The sequence below is a fragment of the Silene latifolia genome, chromosome 1 (assembly GCF_048544455.1).
Source record: "Silene latifolia isolate original U9 population chromosome 1, ASM4854445v1, whole genome shotgun sequence".
Classification (NCBI taxonomy): Eukaryota; Viridiplantae; Streptophyta; class Magnoliopsida; order Caryophyllales; family Caryophyllaceae; genus Silene; species Silene latifolia.
Window position 1 is genome coordinate 39,984,716 of NC_133526.1, and position 6,570 is coordinate 39,991,285.

The window sequence follows — 6,570 nt, forward strand, 5'->3', positions numbered from 1 at the left end:
GCCACTCCACCTAGACTTCAGCTTACTAGGAAATAAATGCAGCCGGGCATTAAACAGCAACACCTTCCGCCCGACTTTGAATTCTCGAGGTATGATCCTTTTGTCGTGCCATCTCTTCGTTTGCTCTTTGTAAATGCGTGAGCTATCGTAGGCATTTAGCCTAAACTCTTCCAGCTCGTCTAGCTACAATAAACGGTTCTGACCACACAACTTAGGATCATAGTTTAGTTCACGAATGGCCCACCGAGCCTTACACTCTAGTTCAACAGGTAAATAACAAGACTTCCCATAAACCAACCGATATGGTGATGCACCAATCGGTGTTTTAAAGGCAGTCCGATATGCCCATAATGTGTCATCTAATTTTAGACTCCAATACTTCTATGATTTAGAATCTACCTTAGCCAAAATCTCTTTTAGTTCTCTATTAGAGACCTCAATCTGCCCACTAGTTTGGGGATGATACCCCAAACCACGACGATGTTGGACACCGACTTTAGACAATATAGATGTAAGTTTCTTTTCTTTAAAGTGCATTCCCCCATCACTAATGACGACCCTAGGGACACCAAATCGGGGAAAAATAATCTTTTTAAACATCTTAATCACGGTCTTGGCATCACAGTTAGGTGAAGCAATAGCTTCCACCCATTTAGACACATAATCCACAGTTACCAATATATACCTGTTACCTTTACTAGACGGGAATGGCCCATGAAAATCAATGCCCCAGACATCAAAAACCCCGACCTCTAGAATGCCATTTTATGGCATGTCATGTCTCTTAGAAATATTCCCAGAGCGTTGGCAAGCATCACAAGCTGAAACAAACACTTTAGCATCGACAAATAAAGTAGGCCAGTAAAAACCAAATTGAAGTACCTTAGCCACGGTTCGCGATGGACCGTGGTGACCACCATAAGAGGACAAGTGACAACCTTAGGATCGCCTTGGTCTCCCACTGCGGAATAAACCATCTATAGAGACCGTCTGCACACTCCTTAAACAAATAAGGATCATCCCAGAAGTATTGCTTGGCATTATAAAGAAACCGCTTCCTCTGCTGATAATACAGGTCAGGTGGTAGCTCGCCACTGACAACGTAGTTAGCCAAATATGCATACCATGGATCATGGTTATTATTAGTAAATACGGGAAATAAAGAGTCATTGGGAAAAAAATCATCAATAGGTAGAGGATCCTCTCCCTCCTGTTGCGGTAATCGCTACAGATGATCAGCTACTATATTCTCGATGCCTGTCTTGTCTTTGATTTGCAGATCAAATTCTTGGAGAAGGAGTATCCATCTCAAAAGTCTTGGCTTAGCTTCCTTCTTAGCAAGAAGGTGTCTCAGCGCTGCATGATCAGTAAAAACAGTGACTTCTGACCATATCAAATAAGAACGAAATTTCTCCAGCGCATAAACCACATCTAATCACTCCTTCTCAGTGGTCGTGTACTTCACTTGAGCCTCATCCAGAGTTCGGCTCGCATAATAAATCGCGCATAAACCCTTGTCTTTCCGGTGGCCTAACACAGCTCCTAGTGCATAATCACTAGCATCGCACATGATCTCAAATGGCAGATCCCAGTTAGGAGGCTGTATAATCGGTGCTGAGATTAAGGCCTGCTTCAACCTGTTAAAAGCAGAAAGACACTCATCAGTAAATACAAAGGGGGCATCCTTAAGCAACAGTTGTGTAAGTGGTTTAGCAATTTTTGAAAAGTCCTTAATAAATCGGCGATAGAAACCGGCATGACCAAGGAAACTCCTCACTCCTTTAACATTAACAGGAGAAGGCAATTGCTGAATCACTTGCACCTTTGCCTTATCCACCTCGATGCCCCTATCAGAAACCAAATGCCCTAAGACAACTCTCTCGTTGACCATAAAATGGCACTTCTCCCAGTTAAGCACAAGATTAACCTTAATACAGCGCTGCAACACTTTATCAAGGTTAGAAAAATAATTATCAAAATTACTCCCATAGACGCTGAAATCGTCCATAAAGACCTCCATAATAGAATCTATATACTCAGAAAATACCCATCATACACCATTGAAAGATGGCAGGGGCATTACACAAACCAAAAGGCATTCTACGATAAGCAAAAACATCTTGAGAACAAGTGAAAGTAGTATTTTCCTGATCATTCAGATGAATAGGGATCTGAAAGAACCCTGAATACCCATCTAAATAACAGAAAAACTTATGAGAGGCTAACCTTTCTACCATCTGATCAATGAAAGGAAGGGGAAAATGATCTTTCTTTGTGGCGGCATTTAGCTGTCTGTAGTCTATGCACATACGCCAACCAGTTACTACTCTAGTAGGTATCAATTCATTTTTGTCATTCTTAACCACAATAGTTCCTCCTTTCTTAGGAACCACCTGAACCGGACTCACCCATTTAGAATGACCAACAGAGTAGATAATACCCGCATCTAGTAGCTTCATTACCTCAGCCATCACAACATCTTGCATCTTCTGGTTCAGCCTGCGCTGACCCTATCTACAAGGTTTGTGATCTTCCTCTAGCTCAATTCTATGCATATAGATATCAGGGCTGATGCCCTTAATATCATCCAATGAATAACCCATCGCTTTCCTGTTTTTCTTAAGAACATCTAACAAAGCGGTCAGTTGTTTATCATCTAATTTAGCACTAACAATGACTGGATACTGCTCTGTATCATCTAAGAATGCATATTTAAGATGAGAAGGAAGAGGCTTATGCTAAGGTACCTTTACCTCCATAGCACAAAGAGTATTTACCAATTGTTCTACCCTCTCTCCTTCAGCGTCGGTGAGTTCACGCTCATCTATTGCAGCTTCAAGCAAATCTAACACAACGTCATTGTTTTCCTGGTTATCTGCACACTCATCTAGCAACGTCAAAACCTCCAGTGGATCCTTAATCAAGGAATATGACCAGAACTCATAAACAGACTCATCAACGATATCAGCTGAATAACAAGTATCCTCTATCATTGGTCTAGCAAGTGTACATAGAAAACTAAAAGTGATGGCATCATCCCCCACTGCAAGAGTCAAACGTCCTTGTTTGACATCAATAATAGCCTCAGCTGTACATAAGAATGGTCTTCCTAGTATAATTGGTGTCCGGGTATCCTCAGCTATGTCTAAGACAATGAAATCTACTGGTATAAAGAACTTGCCTACTTTAACAGGAACGTCTGCTAGGATACCTAAATGTCGTCTAACCGATCTATCAGCCATCTGGAGGGTGATATTAGTCAATTTAACGTGACCTATATTAAGTTTCTTGCAGACAGAGTAGGGCATGACACTGACACTGACTCCTAAATCACAGAGAGCCTTATTTATCACTTCATTTCCTATGGTACAGGTAATAGAGAAACTACCCGGGTCTTTCATTTTAGGTGGAGCTTTATTAAGAATTAAATTACTAGACTCTTCCATAAATGCAACATCTTGAATTCACTCAGCTCTCTCTTACGCGTCAAAATATCTTTCATAAATTTTGCATAAGAAGGTACCTGCGTAATTAGTTCAGTAAAAGGAATGGTCACCTGAAGATTCTTGACCACATCCCCAAATTTACCGTACTGTCGCTCGACCTTGGCATCTTTCAGACGTCCCAGATAAGGAATCCTGGTAACAATAAGCGGGTCTGCGACTTTCTCTTTACCTTTGTCTAAACGTGGCATCTCCGCAGCAGGGGAAGACGACACATCAGCAAGTTTAGACATCATAACAGCGTCTCCACTATTGGTTGTACTCGATCGAGCACAATTTCCACTCGATCGAAAACTTTCTTCAGGGGAATTACTCGATCGAGGAACACAGACCTCTCGATCGAGTTCTTCGATTTGAGCACTCCTCGATCGAGACCTTACATCAATCGATCGAGGACTTTCAGAGGAGAAACTGCTCGATCGAGTACCAGATTCACTTGATGGAGCATTTGGACGATGTTCAGCAAGGACGTCGTCAATGTGTTCTTCCAAAACAATTTTCGGAGTTTCATCAACAAGTATATCAACATTTTCCGGCATTTTTGGTCCATCATAAGTAAGTCCACTTCGTAGATTGATTGCAGTAAGCAAGTCGCAAGGAAGTGATTGATTCACTTGATTTTTTTCCTAAGATGTAAGTTGCGCGACTTGGTCTTGCAACTTTTCTATAGAATTTTCAGCTCTGTCTGAGTTTCTCTCGAGTTGAAGTGCTAGGGATAGCACCAAAGACTTTAACTCCGCAATTTCTACATTTTTAGAAGGTGAATCGACTTGTTGTTTCATCGGATTAGGAGGACTAGAAGTACTTGGCATGGTTAAATCTTCATAAAGTTTAGAGAACGGGAATCCTTGCTTATATTGTTGGTAAGCACGAACTCGTTCTACATCCACCATACAAATAATATTATCGTGTCCTTCGGTACTGCATCTACCACAAATCACCTCTTGTTCAATCATGGCATGGACTTGCTCATGTTCACCTGAAGTTTGTAGAATCTCCGAATTATCAAACCTTGCATTAAGACTTTCCACTTCTGCCACTAGAGATTTGCAAGCTCTTTCGTTCACTCGTCTACCCCCTCTGGGATTCCCACACTCAGCTACATGAATGGCCATTTCTTCAATAAGACGCCATTCCTTGTCATCTTCAACATTTTTTTGAAATCTCCCTTTGGCTGCATTATCCAACACGGCCCTTTGATCAGCATATAACCCATTGTAAATTTGGGTGCATAAGAACCATCGTTGGAAACCATGATGAGGTACGAAGCGAACTAACTTCTTGAACCTAGTCCAAGCTTCATTCAAATCCTCAGTGGCCAATTGTGTAAAAGTGGTGATTTGGCCTCTCAACGCGTTGGTGCACTGTGGTGGAAAATACCTTCTGTAGAAGGCTAAGGCTAAGGAATTTCAGTCAGTAACACCGGCAGCTTCCCTATCCAAGTCTCTCAACCATTCCCGGGCGTCATCACTCAAAGAAAAAGGAAAAAGGACTCCCTTGACCCTATCCTGTGTCACCCGAACAGCTAAAGGAATAGTGGAACAATACTCCGTAAACAACTCTATATGCTTACACGGGTCCTCACCAGCTACTCCCTTGAAGAAATTCCTCTCAACCAACTGAATGTAGGATTAATGAATTCCAAAGGTGCCCGCGTCTGTAGTAGGAAGCAGGAAACCTTTAGGTAGAGAATCCACCATAGGTTCTGAGTGACTGGCGATGTTCGGCATTTTAGCAAGTCAAGTTGAAAGAATAGCAGGTATGACAATGTCCTCTTCTAGGACAGATTTCCTGCAACACAGTTAAAGCACTAGAGAAAAATATGAGATCAGTCTCAAGGAATAAATTCCTTGAGACGAGAGACAAACTTAAAATAAAGCAACAAAATTACGCTACCTCCACGACAACGGCGCCAAAATTTGACACGGCTGTCGCAACCCTATCAAAAATAAAACCAACTGGTCCATAATAAATGCAGTAGAGGCAGTCGGGTATCGAATCCACAGGGAGATGGAAAAATGTATGCTAAACTAAGTCTGTCTAAGTATCCATATCTTGGGGTTTTGGTTGTTTGAGTTCTAAACTATGAAGTTATAAGGAAAGAGAGTAGAGAAGAGACAAAGGTTAAAATGTAGAGAAATTGGCAAATAAAGAGAGATAGCTAGGACAGTCGGTTCACCATGGTTTTCTAGGAGTCCAATCTAGGGTCACAGGTTAGCATAAATCCGGTCTGCAGGGTAATGAAAAGGTCCTCTCGAACCGCTATTCACCCTAAAACATTACTAGCTTAGCTTTCACCCTCACTAGCATGCCCTAATGTTCATTGCAGGTCTTACCCCTTCCAATCTCTCGATCTAGGTCAAGGCATAATGAAATTAACTAGCTAAATGAGTCGACTCAAGCAGTTAATTACAATTAATTGCAATGATTAACAACACAGACTAAAATTACACCAAACCGTAATCATTTATTCATTATTCCCTAAGTACCATAGCTCCCCTATGTCCTAGCAAAGGAGATTAGCTTTGCATAATTGATATTGTGAAAATAATAAAGAGCATAACAAATAAATTGAACATACTAAATAAGACAGGGACAAGAGAAAGAGAAATCAATAGAAGAAATAAAGACAAGGATGAAATTGCAATCATAATAATTAATCAAAATAAAGAGTAGAAATACCGAATACAAGAGAGTAGCAATGGAGTAATTAAGTTTAGAGAGTAAAGAAGCAATGAGAGAAAAGGGAAGAAGAAGAAGTTTTCCAGATCCAAAAATTAAAGGTGAAAGAAGTGATACTTTGTTCTACTGTCGTCATCCTATTTATTCTCCAGATGGGAAATAAAATATCTTTGCGTAAAATACCCCCTACGGCAGAACCTACTCGATCGAGCAGAATAAAACCACTCGATCGAGGAAAATCCAGACCAAACATCTCGATCGAGAACATTAGGTGCTCGATCGAGGAACCAGAAAACATCCCATCTCGATCGTGTACAGTAACAACTCGATCGAGGATCTTCAGCAGCATAAAGCATTCGATCGACCAGAAACAGCAGCCAACTTG